Genomic DNA, 15825 nt, shown 5'->3' with positions numbered 1-15825 from the left:
AAATCGCATATTTCGAATCAATATTCATAATTCTAATACTCATATATATCTAACAAATATTTGGATCAAATATTTAGGTATTTAGACCAACTAATGAAATTAAAAGATTTGCACCAACAAAATAATTAGGTGTCAATCGCATTATTTCGACAAACTTAATACCGTCATTTTTTCTGTATATTAAATCGTACGGGATATATATATATATATAATAATATCAAAAAAATAAAAATAATGATATGATGATGTATGTATAATTGAATAAAAATAATAAGAAGATGGATCTCTTTTGTAATTGTATGAAATTTATGATGGGTTGGACTCGTGCTTAAGCCAAACGCCATACGCATAAAGATAATATTCTTGTACATTTACTAACGAAAAAGTAAGCATAATCGTACACCTATATCATTACATAAAGCTATATATAGTTTTAAATTTAAAATCGAAATTAATCAGAGTTACAAATTTATGCATGTACAATCTTAGGGTTTTTTTTTTATTTATATAAATATTTTATTATTTTGAAATTTTTTGATGAATTACAACGGACTCTTTTGAGAATTTTTATAATTATAATTACCTCCTCATTATTTAAAAAATTACAAAAACTCTATATATTAATGATAATAGGGAGTTATCAGCACTCCCCGCTGTAAATTTGCTTACCTTTTAATCATAATAAAGAAGGGTCGGGAACTCCGAAAAGCTCCGCCATCCTCGGGTGGTTTCGATTAAAAAAAAAATGATCATTTAATAAATATCCTCTCATAAAATTTGTTAAACGACTGTTAATTTTAGAAACAGTATTTATAATTTTTTAAATAATAAAAAAATATTTATATTATGACAAATTTCAAAAATCCCGGTTAATTTATCCTTATTTTTCTAAGGCAAATTTGATATGTGCCTAACAAAAAGAAAAAGACAATTAAATTGCTTACCTTTCTCTTGTTGATATGCAATATTGGGAAACATTTGCGTGTGTTGACTGAGAGTTGGGTGGTGCTGTCCACCAACCTTTCTTCATTTAGTTCGCTTGCTTGAAAATAATGTTGAAATTAGGTGATTGGTGCAAGGGAAGGTTGTTCATCACAATTTTGTTGACATTATTGTTGATTGTTGTTCATACATAAAATTTGATTTATTTAAGAAACACTTATAGCAATAATATTTTTATGATTGAGAGTTTATTTTAAAGGGAAAAGTATTATTTTAGTCCATTAAATATGTCTAATTTTAATTTTAGTTCAGTAATTATGTCCATTTTTATTTAGGTCTAGTAACTTACGAAATTGTTTACTTTTAGTCCTTTGGCTGATTTTCGGACAATTTTACCCCTATGAGTGCATATGGACCAAAACTGCCTTTCAAAAATTGCATAGGGGTAAAATTGTCCGAAAATCAGTTAGAGGACTAAAAGTGAGCAATTTCGTAAGTTGCTGGACCTAAACAAAAATAAACATAGTTATCGGACTAAAATTAAAATTAGGCATACTTAGCGGAATAAAATAATACTTTTCCCCAAGTTTCATAGTTGGCTGAATTTAATTATGTAATTGGATTACGTGTCGAGATTCTTCAGCCGGTCTTAGGTCTTGAACTGATCCAGACGTACTCTCGCCTACAAAAGGCTAGTAAGAACAACATTAGGTAGGACATAGTTATAATCTTCTAATACGTAAACCGGTGAGCTGGTTGGCAAAGATAAAGCTAGAGATAATTTAATGCGCAAAATAAAAAAATATAATTGGAATTTGCGGGCTATGTATTTATAGAAGAAACGAAGTTGTACGACCCATTGTGGGTCGATAATATAAAATAATCAGACAGGTATGGAGATCTTGTATATATAGGATTGGATTTGGCCGATTCTAAAAAATACGTAAATTTTTTAAAATAATTGGTTTTTTAAATAGTGTCTGCGAGTATTTTTCTTGCATAACTTATTTTGGGTTATCTTCTATAAAACAGTTAAAAATTCTATGAGATTCTAGAATAATTTGCCAAATAATTCAAAAATAGAATAGAATGAAAACAAGAAAAAGTCAAAATCAATTTCTCCTTGGACCTCCCCATCCAGTGGTCAATGATATAATTTAATAACTCTCTAAAAATAATTTAATATATATGGGGGGAAAAAGAATTTGAAACCGGTATTTATATTTGAAATACTTCTTAATATATTTGTATATATATATATGCTAACCATCGTGACATGTCGTCCTTGTTTGCATATAATAAATAATATTTTATATATTTAAAATATATTATAAATAAAAAAATATATAAACCAACACATCACATTTTAAAAAAAATAAAAGAAAAAATAAAAAAAATAAACTTAAAGACATTATCGGCATAACAATAAAGTTGGTGCTGTTGTGTCATAATTGTCGTTTGTGAGAGAAAAAAAAAAAAGAAAAGACCTTCTCTTATATATTAGTATAGATATATTAATTTGATCATAGCAATATTCAATGATTTAAACACGACACTACAAAAAAATATGCGAATGATTAAGAAAATTAAAAAGGAGAGAAAATTTAATTAGCAACAAATTTAGTAAAAGATAAGAATTTTACGTCCTTGTGACTTCAAAATTAATATTAAAAACGAAATATTTTCTTATTATAATTAGAAAGGAAATTTAATGTTGCAAAAATTTTTTACCTAGTCTTTGCAAATAATTTAAAAGTTTCTCCCAAAATTTTACTAATAATTATTTTTGTTAATAAAATTTCTAGCAAAACTAGCAACAAAAAAATTCGAAGCTAAAATTAGCAACAAGCTAATTAACACGTAAATATTTTTCTTGATAATTACAAAAAATAATATTTTTTTAATTAAATTCGTTGCTAACATAAAAATTAGCAACGAACTCCACTATTTTGTAAGGAATTTTTATCGCTTCTAATGAAAAAGTTACTTTATTTTTTCTTTGTAATATTTATTTGGATTTATTTCATTTTTTATTTTATCTCTCGTGTAGCATTTTTTTTTTCCTTTTATCAGAATCAATCTCTCGTGTAGAAGTTGTGATCTCTCGTACAAGGAATTTTATTAAATTTTTAAAAATTGAACAAACAAATACTTGATGAAATTGAGCAAGATTGGTCTTGTTGGAATCGTCTGGACGACAGGATTCGAACGGCTATGGTCTTAATCTGTGATTCGTCCTGACGGTGGAGAAATGGCAGCAAACAGCTTCAGCGCGAATTTTCGGTGGAAAAATCTTCAAATTTTCATATCTTAACAAATATTTAATAAAATTGAACTAGGTTGGTCTCGTTAGAACCGTTAGGTCGAGACGAGTCCAGTGGTGGTGGTTCGTGATCGTGGGTCACTCCGGTGGCGGCGAATCGATGGCCGAAAGGTGCGGTGTTCGTGCTAAAATTCATTATTTACGATTGATAAAACTTGAAATTGTTTGTGGGGAAATGTTCGTCTCATCAAGGAGAGTCGAACGGTATATTTGATGGTTGACAACTCGCCATAATGGTGCCGAAATTTTAACGAGAAGTTGACAGCAATTCGTCGTAAAATAAAATAATTTTTTTTTTTAAAAAAAAAATTTGTCACCACGGTGACACATTAAAAAAAAATTTTTAAAAAAAAACAATGTCACCGCGGTAAAGAAATTTTTTTTTTAAATAAAAAATTGTGACACCGCGGTGCCACTTACTTTTCTAAACCCTTCAATTTTACCCTACTTTACTAATTTTTTTTTTTGGCATTTTTTTAATAAATTCCCCGCTGGTTTGATGATCTTTTATAAGGAATATTTGATACATAGTGACAACATTTTCATACTTGTCATCAATTTTGTAATGTTTTAGTTTGTTAACAGTGGTTTTCAGTGTGTCAGCACACTTTGTCAAAGGTTAGCCTGTTTGTTCACATTTTCATTGTCTAGATCTTTACTGTGAAGCGAGAATATATTTGAATTAATAAATGAGATTGTATTTTATATATTAAATTGTAGTATAAAATTAATATATTTTTAATTAGAATATGTATAAATAAATATGTTTTTATTTTATTTTCTATTTAGAAAATTGAAAATTCAAATCAATTGAATTAAATTGTCTTACTTTTCATTGTCTTATAATGGCCTGTTATAATTGTCTTACTTTTCATTGCAAATCAATTGAATTAAATTAAAGGTGATTTGAAATAAGGTATAGTAGAACCACCGTTATCGAAAGATTTTTATAAAAATTTTAATATTATTAGGGACTAACCTGCAAAACAGAGGTTAATATTCTGACGCACAGATTTTCTTAAGGGAGTACGCCCTCCGTTGGACCGGACGTATATGGACAATTTGCCTCAGGCCAGAGCTATTAATCTCTTTGTTTTCTATCTTAGCGGAAGTAATAATGCAAGTACTTAATTCTCATGATTTGTAATAATTTTAAATGAGTACTGGACCTAGACTGCGTTTTGGGTGCATGTGACTGTGCTCGGAGGTGGATTGCTCAGCTAGATTGAGTAGAGGAACCTCCTATCCTAGTATTCTTTCGAGAGGATGGAGGAACTGGAGAGTGCTAAGTGCGAACTAAAGGAGGAGGTGAAAAAGAAAGATCAGGTTCATTAGGAGGATACGACGAGCATCCACCACCTATTGGATGAAATGACCAACCTAAATGATCGTCTACAACAAGCTAACTACAACAAAAGCAGGTGACACGAAAGAATGCAGGGATATTATGCTGGAAGGGCTTTGAGTGAGTCGCCTAACAAAGGACAAGAAATCCGAAGTTCCAGAGCTTGTTGGGCAACTATGCTTTGAACTATTATTATCATGGGTTTCAGACTTATGCCCAACAATTTTCATTCGCAGGCTTTCCGCTAGCTGGAATGGATAACTCATTCTTGGATGAGGATGCCGGTCTTGCCATTGCTCCTGAGCTTGATGAAGAGCCTCGTTATATGGTCCCTGAGAGCCCTCTACCTACTGAGCAAGATCCGACACCAGTGAGCCTGACTAATCAAGTGATGGAGGATATTCTACCTCTCAGGATTGCTCCTCTTGGAGTTGGTGGCAAAGAGGATGTGCTCCCATCTAATGTAGAAGGACTAATTTTGCTGCAAAGAAAATAATTTTATTTTTCTAATGGATATTTTGGAATACCCCCTGGTGAGGTTTGACAGTGCCGAGATGTGGGCTTGAATATTTTGATTTATGCTGGCACATAAATGTCTTGAATTCTATTTTCTCCCGATCCTTCTTTATATGGATGATTTATAGATATGCAATCTATTCTATTTTTGCGGAACTTTTGATTCGAGGTGTGAATGAATTTGTTTTAGGCATACTCCTTTTTCCCATAGGATTGAATAATATGTACTAGGAATATACGATACAATATGTATCTCTTTTTCTACATGACAAAAAAAAAAAAAAAATGTTAGGAATATCCGAGTGCTATAATTGTAATATTCTTGCATCTCAGTTGTTTCTTCCTGTAGGTGGTTAATGATGGAAAGAAAGGAAACATTCGAATCCCGCTGTATCAGTAAGTTTAAGTGACATAATGTTTCTGTATTTTATGTTTAATTAATATATTCTATGAAAAAAAAATATTTTATTAATATATATTTAAATTAAGTGTAAATCACAACTGCCTCCCCTGAGATTTGGCATAATTATGAATACTTTTTGTTTGAAAAATTACAAACACTCCTCTCAATTAAAAATAATTATATAGCCCTAAACTGTGAAGTGGACATTACTATTTCACCCTTGTTGATTTTTTTTATAAAATAAAAAAGTATTTGAAAAAATATAAAAAAAATTGAGGGTGGGTAAAATAAATAATCTAGAGGAAATATTAGTTCATAAAAATATTTTAGAAAATTGTAAAATATATATAAATTTATAATTTATAATTCAAAAGGGCATTTCGATCAGTTCATCACAAAAAATTAGATGGAATCCTAACATAATATGGGCTCATTATTAGACGGACGTTAAAATCAAGGGGGTATTTGTAATTTTCAAACAACAAGGAGGTATTTGTAATTATACCAAATTTCAGTGGAGGTAGTTGTAATTTACCCTTAAATTAAATAATAGTTTAATTTAATTAATAATATATAATTGATTGATATTTTATATTTCTATCAATATTTAAATTTAAAAAGTGAATTTTAATATATTAATTTTTATACAACTTTAAAGTTTTAATATATTTTTAAGATATTTTAATATTTAATTAATATATTTTATAAGTAAATATAATTTATTAAAATAAATTTCGACTAAATAATAATTTGAATTAATTAATAATATATTATTTATTAAAATATATTTACATGTCAAAAAGGAGGAGAAATGGACATACGCACATATAAATAACTCTCAAAAGGTCAAAATCGAAGTCCACTTGCGCAATTGGCTGTGCCAAACACTAATAACTTTTTGTCGTATTTTAAATAACATAAACGGTTTTTTGCCTATAAAATTTACATAAAGAGATTTTGTACTATTTCACTAAAACACAGAAAAATGTTGTACAATTTACTCTTTATTATTTTTTTTTTATCGGGGATTTTTTGGCACATATTCCATATCATAAAGTGTTTTCGTGCATTTTCTCTTTAACTTAAATGATACGATTACTCATCAATGAAGCCTATTTTTAGTAATAAAATTAAGGTCCCAAAATTATATAAATTTAAATTTGAGGGCGACAAGTAAGCAAAAAAGAATAAATGGAGAGAGACAGGTGTGTGTGTGTGTGTGTGTGTGTGTGTGTGTAATGGTCAATGAGTATAATGACAAAAAGAAAGGTGAGGGAATTGAAGTGTGTAGGTGACTGACTTAATTATAAAAATAGGTGGGCATTATTAATGTTGCATGGGTGTTCAGTTATGGTTGGGAGTTAGGTACATCTATCTCCATGCACTCCTTAATTACTACCTCTTTTCATCATATTCTCACACATTATCATTTTGCTTCCTATCTTCTAAACCATCTCTTTTAGAATGTCTTTGGATGTTAAGTTTTTAGAACTACACTTATTATGCTGACGAGCCACTGTTCGATTGGTAAAATTAAGATCTTATGATTAAAAAAAGGGAAAAGTATTTGATCCGGTTCGAAAATTATAGTCGAATGCGATATCGCTAATCGCCTTTGTACCCGATCAGATCTGTTGACTGAAACACGAAAGATTAGGACGGTCGGGGTCGTCCCCAACGAAAACACTCCGATGCCCAAGTTAGATTCTTTAAAATATCTCAAGAGTACTGAATGAAAGCTTTCTTAGTAGTAAAAATGACCTTACCTCTACACTGTGTGGAACAATCCATTTATAGACTGATTTTAGTCACATATGGTAAGTGCGTGCACTATGGTTCGACTTTCCTCTTATAAGTCATACGCCTCCATCTTGATTTACGCCTACTGATTAAGTGGCGAACTGTCCTCTCTAACTCATGGCATGAACCCAGTTTGAATGATTTCTTTCCTTTCCTGAGATATCTATCATATCTTTCTCCAGAATTACTCTTTTACCCCTAAATAGGGTCATTTTTGTCTTTTCATTAATCCTGCCGTTATCATTGGCCCCCCACTTCGACATGTGTGATTCATCATTCATGCCGAAGTCGAAATATCCTTTCATACTGCACTCTTACCTCGAACCAAGCGACGCCACGTGTAGGGCTAATATATCCACCTCGATCCTCGCATTGCCACGTGTCTCCCATCGGGAGTTCTCCTTCCTTTAGGTTTTCCCCCTTCTGCTCTCTATATATAGGGCCTTTGTTCAAATGGAAGTACTTTTGCTGCTTTCTTCTAAGGGTCGCCTCTTCTTCCTCTTCGATCTTAATTTCTGCCGTTCGACCTTGTTTACTCCAATCCAGCTACAATGTCTTCCTCTTCTAATTCCCACTCTGGTTCTTCATATGCTACTTCTCCTCATTTAGCTGCACCTCCTGCTCCCCCTGAGGGTCCTTCTAGGGCTAGATCCTGTCGTAGGCCGCATAGAAATGACCGTGAGGAGCTTGACTCTGAGAAAACTCCTACTTATTCTAGGTTTCAATCTATGCTAGATCGTAGTCCTTGGGCCGGTATAGTTAGTTCAGTAAAGCAGCCAATACATAAAATAAAGGAAAAGTATTTTATACCTCACAATTATGAGGTGGTTGTCCCCAGATCATTCGATAGGATGCACTGACCTCCCAAGGGTTTCTGTGCTTTTTCTCTTCATCATTTCGATGCGGGGTTGCGTCTTCCTTTGGCCCCAAATGTGGCCCACATTCTTACTAAGTTAAAGTTATGTCCAATGCAGCTCTCTCCCAACTCCATCCGCCAAATCATCCTTTTTATTATAATCATGAGAGTCCATCGTTTTGCACCAAACTTTGACAACTTTTGGTCTTTGTATTCATTCACTACTTCGACACGATCTGCGGATAGGGGATCTTTTTATTTATCAGCCCGCAAAGACTGTAGGTTTCTCGATTCTCTTACTTCTAACGTTGGTCCATGGAAAAAGAAGTTTGTATTTATTCGACTTCCTCCTGGTTGCGAGTGGCCTTTTAGACTCGATTGGGCTGTAGAGAAGCCTAAACCTGTCGTTGAGGGAGGGTGGCTGGAAGGAGATCAGATTAACAGCCTAACTTCCTTTCGATATGATCCGAAGCGAATTTTGGTATAAGAAATCCTTTGGCTCGCACATCTCACTCCAGCACCCCTCTGAGTCAAAGAATCTCTAGGTGGCCTATGGTTATGTTTTTTGGGTTCCCTTATTCATCGATGGTCGATAACTATTTTTTTTTCTTTTTGTTCTTGCAGACGATATGGTTACCCAGGCCTGCCTTACACAACGCATTCGTGCTGCTCAAGCAAGGGCTGCTGTGGCTCAAGCCGGTTCCCATCCAGTTGCTCCCCCATTGGTCGCTTCGACCCAGCCAGACACCGGGCATTCTGTTGCTCCGGTGAGCAACGTTCCCCAAGATAGGGCATTGATCGAGGTAGGGAGTGAGGACACTCGATCCCATAGTTTGGCAAGGGGTGCACCGGTATTAGAGTTGTCTCCTACTCGCTCGCACGCAGGTGAATCCAGCCCATGCGATTTGGTAGGTCGCAAAAGGAGGAAGAGTAACAATCCATCTCGCCCGATCACAGGGAGCCAGTCTTACCATTCTCAAGGCGATCAATCGACGCGTGTAGCTCATAATGAGGAGATTCGGAATATGAAACGTTTTAGTGAGGTCGCGGAGTGTTGGAAGAAGGCTCAGGAAGATCTACGTTCTCCCCATCATCTATCCGCCCAATTGCAGGGAGAAAAGTTGATTCCTGATTGGAGAATTTCTTCAAATAGTACAGTTTTGAACACCCAATCAAGTCAGGACTCTTGGGAATTCTACAATGCCAGTTGCCCCCCAAAGGACCAGGCTGCCTTACTGCAAACGTCATTTACCCGTCTCGAGGAACATGCTGCCCATTCTTTGATTCAGGTGAGATCCCCTACATTTTAGGTTCTCGCTCCTTTTTCGATCTGTTGTTTTCTTACCGTGCTATCTCCAGGATGCCAATTTTATTCGTGCGCTTTCTCTGAAATGTGCGAGGTTCCGGAGGAACCAGATCGTAGCCGAACACAAGAGCCACGACCTTCGAGCCAAGATGGTGGAATCCTCATCCAAGGCGCAAGATCTCGAAGCCCGACTGACATCTCTAGAAGCAAGGAACAAGGAGTTGGAGGAAAAGATGAATTCGGAGATTTCGCAGGCTATGAATGCGGGTGAAGAGATTGGCTTCTCTGCCGGATACGCTGCCAGGAAGATTGCGGGTGCTATTGAAGGTCGCGAGGATTTCTTGAAGTCCGAAGATTTTGCAGCTCGGATTCGCGAGGCTCGTTTCCAGGGAGCTCGCGATTTTATGAAGGCGCCTGCTTTCGTGTCTGCTTTGGAAATCAAGGCTGCCGACTGTTTGATGTAAGGTTTCGATCGGTGCAAGGCTCAAGTGACTACCTTGAGTGGATTTGCTCCCGACTTCGATATTTCAAGATTGGATCCTGGCCTTGGCGGCGACCTTCAGCCTTTCCCTGATGAGGATGTTCCTCACACAAAAGAAGATGAATTTACTGCTTTACTGGAAGAGATTGAAGATAACTAATATTCTGTGTATTTTAACCTGTTGTGGAGACTTTTGCTATAGCTCCCTTTAATGGATGTCATGCGTTTTTGCTTTCGATAATGTCTGAATCTTTGTTTTGTCTCTTTTCGATCCCCAAGTCTTAATATGTTCGAGAGTTTTTTCCAACTCATAGATGATAGATCTTTTCAAGATCGTGAAATTTTACTCGCTCATAGGTCTTTTGCAGATCACCTGTTTGAAAATTGCATAGCAAGGATCTTTTTCAGATCTCTTTATAACAGAAGGATCTTTTTCAGATCCCTTTATAAAATAACATCTAAGAAGGATCTTTCTCAGATTGCTTTATTAATTGGGAGTTACATGATAAGGTCGGATCTTTTTCCAAATCGCTATTATTTGAGCCTTTTTCAAGCATACATTTAAGCATAGAATTTCCTAAGGTTCTGTATATTCCATAGTCGTTGTAGATCTTTGCCATTTGCGTCCTGGAGTTTGTACGTTCCTTGCCCCTTTATTTCGACCACTTTGTACGGCCCCTCCCATCTAGGGTCTAGTTTTTCCACATGCTTGGAAACTTCGACCCTTTTCAAAATAAGGTCGCCTACTTGTAGTTCTCTCTTTCGCAGCTTTTTGTTGCTATGCTTCATCATCAGTCCTTTGTAGTGAAGCATCTTTGCGTATGCCTTCTCCCTCCTTTCTTCCACTATGATGAGGTCGAAGGTTCTTGCTTTGGCATTGGTCGCGGGGTCGTGTGCTACTATCCTTTGCGTCTCCTCGCCTATTTATGCAGGAATGATTGCTTCAAACCATAAATTAGACAAAAAGGGGTCTCATTTGTAGCGGACCTTGTAGTGGTTCGATAGGCCCACAAGAGTCCTGATAGCTCCTCATCCCACAAATTCTTTGATTTTAACCGTGATTTCAAGTGTTGGAGTATGATTCGGTTCGTTACTTCTGTCTGGCTGTTCGCTTGGGGATGACGCGTTGTGAAGTTTTGTTGAACCTTTAATTCTTTCAACCATGCTGTTATTTGCTTTATATGGAATTGCGTTCCGTTGTCCGATATCAAAATTCTTGGGATTCCGAATCTGCAGATAATATTCTTTCAAATGAAATCAATGATTGCCTTTTCAGATATTTTTGCGACCATTTCGGCCTCTACACACTTGGAGAAGTACTTGACCGCGACAACAATGAATTTTTTCTGAGCTTTTCCTAGGGGAAATGGACCTAGAATGTCGATCCCCCACTGATCGAAAGGGTAGGTGACCTTGATTGGTTGTAGAGGGACTTCGGGTGCGTGTATTTGGGAAGCATATTTTTGGCAGCTCACATATCTTTGTACGAATTCTTTTGTATCCCTCAGCATAGTGGGCCAAAAGTACCCTTGTCACATCAACTTTTGTGCTAATGACCTTGCACCCGAGTGATTGCCACAGCTGCCTTCATGGACTTCCCTCATTGCATACTTAGCTTGATCGTCGTCCAAGCACTTCAAAAGTGGTCCTTCAATGGATCTCTTATATAGTTGAGATCTAACTAGGGTAAACCTCGCAGCTCTAAATTTTAGTCTCCTTGCTTGGATTGGATTTCATGGTAGTGTTCCGTCTTGTAAGTATTTTGTAATTTCGTCTTCCCATGGACAGGGGACCTCGACCGTATTGACTTCGTTCCCTTTTGAGATTGCTGATCGATCTTTTATCATGACCGTCACTTTTTGATTCTTAATTCCTGTCAAAAGGGCCTCAAATTTTGATAGTGAATCTGCCCTACCATTTTCACTCCTTGGTATTTGCTGGATCGAGCATTTTATGAATCTTTACATCAGCGATTTCGCTCTATTGCGATACATCAACATGGTTTTTTCTTTCGTTTTGTAGCTTCCTTCGATCTGCATTACCACGAACTGCGAATCTGTGTACACTTCCAGGGCTCTGGCTCTTGCCTCGTGGGCCAACTCCAGTCCCATGATTAGAGCTTCGTATTCGGCTTCGTTGTTCGTGGTCGAAAACGAGAGTTTTGCAGCGATCTCTATCTCTACCCCTTTAGGTCCTTGAATCAGGATTCCTGCATCGCCATTATTTGCATTTGACGACCCATCGACGTGTAACATCCAAGTGTTTTGTTTCAGGGTCGATTCTCCAAACAACTCCATTACAAAGTCAGCCAAGATTTGCGCCTTCTCGGTCGTTCTGGCTTGGTAATCGACGTCATATTCTCCCAACTCAATTGCCCATTTGACAAGCCATCCTGACACTTCAGGCTGAGATAGTATGCTCTTGAGGGGTTGATTGGTAAGCACGACGACTTTATAGGATTGGAAGTACGGTCGCAACTTTCGTGCCGTGACCTCGAGTGCCAGTACCAATTTCTCGATTGATGTATATCGTTTCTCTGCTCCTTGCAACATCTTACTAACATAATATACTGAGTTCTGTTTTCTCTTTTCTTCTCTTACTAGCACGGAGCTAACTGCGTTTTCTGAGACAGCTAGGTATAGGTACAATGTATCCCCCGCTTTTGAGTTCGGTAATAATGGTGGCGTCCGGAGATATTTTTTGAGTTCCTGGAATGCTTGCTCGCATTCCTCGGTCCATTTAAATTCTTTAGCTCTTCTCAGTATTTTAAAGAAATGAAAAATTTCTGTCTGTGGATCTAGAAATAAAATGATTTAGAGCTGCGATCTTACCAGTTAGCTTCTAAACATCCTTCACTGAGGCAGGTGATTTCAACTGCAAAATTGCTTCTATTTTTTTTGAGTTAGCCTCGATCCCGTGACTGCTCACCATGTACCTTAGGAATTTACCTCCTCTGACTTCGAACGTGCATTTACTTGGGTTGAGCTTCATCCCGTATTCTCTCATGATAAATTAATCCAAATCTTTTGAAATTAATTACATCCTGTTATAGTGGTAGGATGTGACTCTTTAGGTTCACCCTCAATCAGACTTGGGCGTGTGTGACTAATTTAATTTACTTAATTATTTTTTATTGCCCCACAATCAGAAATAGCTCGTTACCATGGGTGACCGTCTAGCAACAGTTCATGGCACTAGAGACTAGGTGAATAGCGGTGTGAACATTCAGGCTCTAAATCTATACGAGTACGGTCCTATTGTCAATCGTCTCCCGGTCTTAGTCTAGGGCATGGAATTGATCGTAGGTTCCCATCCTTGACTAGGAAACTATGCTTGATACTCGAGACCATTTAATCTACTAATTCCATCTAGGAAACCTATCCTTGATCGATCAACCGCTTTAGCCAAGGACTATTAGAATTTAAACCATCTCAAAGTGCATAGGAGAACTCTGTCATATACTGATAGGGGACATATCATTTCTTGGAATTAACCGCCCTCGCTACATACTCTGACTGCACTCTATAAAGCTTATAATGACCATGTCTCACGACACAACCACCGCTCCCGATATCTATGATACAGTCATTGTATGCATGTGACTGTCATGATTCTTCAAGTCTAAGGACTAATGTCGTATTATCAAAATTGGGAATCCCAGTTATATCGACCAAGCCTTAAGAGGCTTCCATATGACTATTCCTGCGAGTCAGTTCAGTCAATTGACTACCTTCCAACTAACCCACTAAAATTGCACTGATAACCTACATTTCCTACCAACGAAACACGGCTGTAGTACCTAGTGCAAGTCTCTATAGGACCCTGATGCGCTATCTCGAGATACTTGACTTGGAACGTTTTCGACCGACCCCCAAGAGTTAGTTTTATGGCTACCAAACCTATGTGCACCCCAACTCCACGAGTTTAAGCTTTCAGTCTCTAGGCATTTTATTGTGACATTGAAACCTCGTTCAATATCAGAGAAAAGCACAACAAAATATACTGTCAACTTGATGAATTCTCACCGTATTCATCAATTTCGTATAATTTGATAAAGATCGGTGAATGAAAAATAGCCAATCCAATTGACTTTTGGTCACCCATTCCTACAATCTTATTGTCATGCACATTGAGAAGAATACATTTGACAATATATGCACTATTGTGTTAGGTATAATGGGGAAAATGAAGGACAATCTTAATACACAGAAGGATCTGAAGATCATATGTAATGGGTTGAGCTTGAAGTGGACAAAAAGATATCGAACGTGACTTTTAAAGCTGTATATCCCCTAACAAAGAACCAAAAAACGAGGATATGTGAATGAATTCGTTGTCTTATATTTCCTTATATCTAATCTGACCCATCGCATTAACATGAAAGAGTTGAGGATACACGGTATGAAGATCCATAATTATCATGCACTCATGCAGAAGTTGATCTTGGTTTCTTTCTGTGAGATACTTCCTGAGCATGTGTGGAGTGCGTTGACAGAGGTGAGCCTTCTATTCCAAATTTTATGCTTGACCACGGTAAATGTCAACAAGCTACAAATATTGGAAGGTAGTGTCGCGGTCATCTTGTGCAACCACATAAAAGTATTTCCTCTAGTTTTCTTCAGCTCAATGGTGTCTTCATTGTTCACTTGCCATGTGAGGCGCACGTGGGAGGGCCCGTGCAATACAGGTGGATGTACCCATTTGAGAGGCAAGTACATGAGAATCGTAGTTGTTTTTAATAGTTCTACTGTCATCCATATTTTAATAAATATTCGTACGAATAAATTTTTTCATGATTTGAAGAGGACTGTGAAAAACAAAGCACATGTCGAGGTATTAACTGTGGAGGCATACATTGTTGAAGAAATCAGGCTATTCACTTCTCACTACTTCGAGTTGCACCTTCTTTACAAGAGAAGTAGACACCGTAGAAATGACGATCTCATGAGCAACGATGATCGTATCCAAGGGTCTATTTTCAACCACCCTCGTGGAGCAAGTGATGCCTCAAAGAAGAAGTGGCTCAGTAATTCAGAACTTTACATAATCGAGACGTACGTCTTGTGCAATAGTCACGCCATACTATAAGTAAGTGTATAGCGATAGTTTTTTTAAATCTTGAGAGTTTTAAACATATATATTTCATATGTATTTTTCTTTTAAAATAATAAGGCCATTGTTGAAATGAACTCGACGAGCACCACCATTCCAAGGACCCAAATATTGATCTGCTAGTAGCAATTGAATTCAAGGATTGGTTCAAACATCTAAGTGTCAACCATCGTATATTATGTTACAACTATGAAACTATCATTTGTCAATTATCTCTACTGTGTGAATTGCAGGTGAAACCCAAATTGAACTACACGGATAACAAGTTGTGTTGTATTATTAGGGTCCTAGGGCAGAGGTGACGACGTTCTCGTCTTACTTCATGGTAATTATAATTTTTATATTGAACGTCACAACGTAGAAAACTCAACTATGAATTATGGGGTGCGTGTGAAAAACCCATCATATACAAACACGGACAATGACTTCTATGGAATACTTGAAGAGATAATTCAGTTAGATTATCCAGTTATTCTAGACATGCACATTGTTTTGTTCAAATGTCATTAGGTTGATCTGATAAGAGGTATGAAGATACTCCTTGTTATCGCCTCGTTGATGCAAATTTCAAAATGGTGTACCAAAAGGATGAATCATTCATCCTGGCGCAACAAGTAGTAATAGTATACCATATAGAGTACCGGAACATGAAGAGAGACAAAGTTGACTGGGTGAGTGTATGAAAAATTAAGGCTCAAAGAATAATTAATAACTCTCGATGGGCTGAAGTAGCATATCAGC

This window comes from Sesamum indicum, linkage group LG7 (assembly GCF_026168435.1).
Source record: "Sesamum indicum cultivar Baizhima isolate 11 linkage group LG7, ASM2616843v1, whole genome shotgun sequence".
Taxonomy (NCBI): domain Eukaryota; kingdom Viridiplantae; phylum Streptophyta; class Magnoliopsida; order Lamiales; family Pedaliaceae; genus Sesamum; species Sesamum indicum.
The sequence above is the reverse complement of the archived record's forward strand: the minus strand, read 5'-3'. Positions refer to the sequence as shown.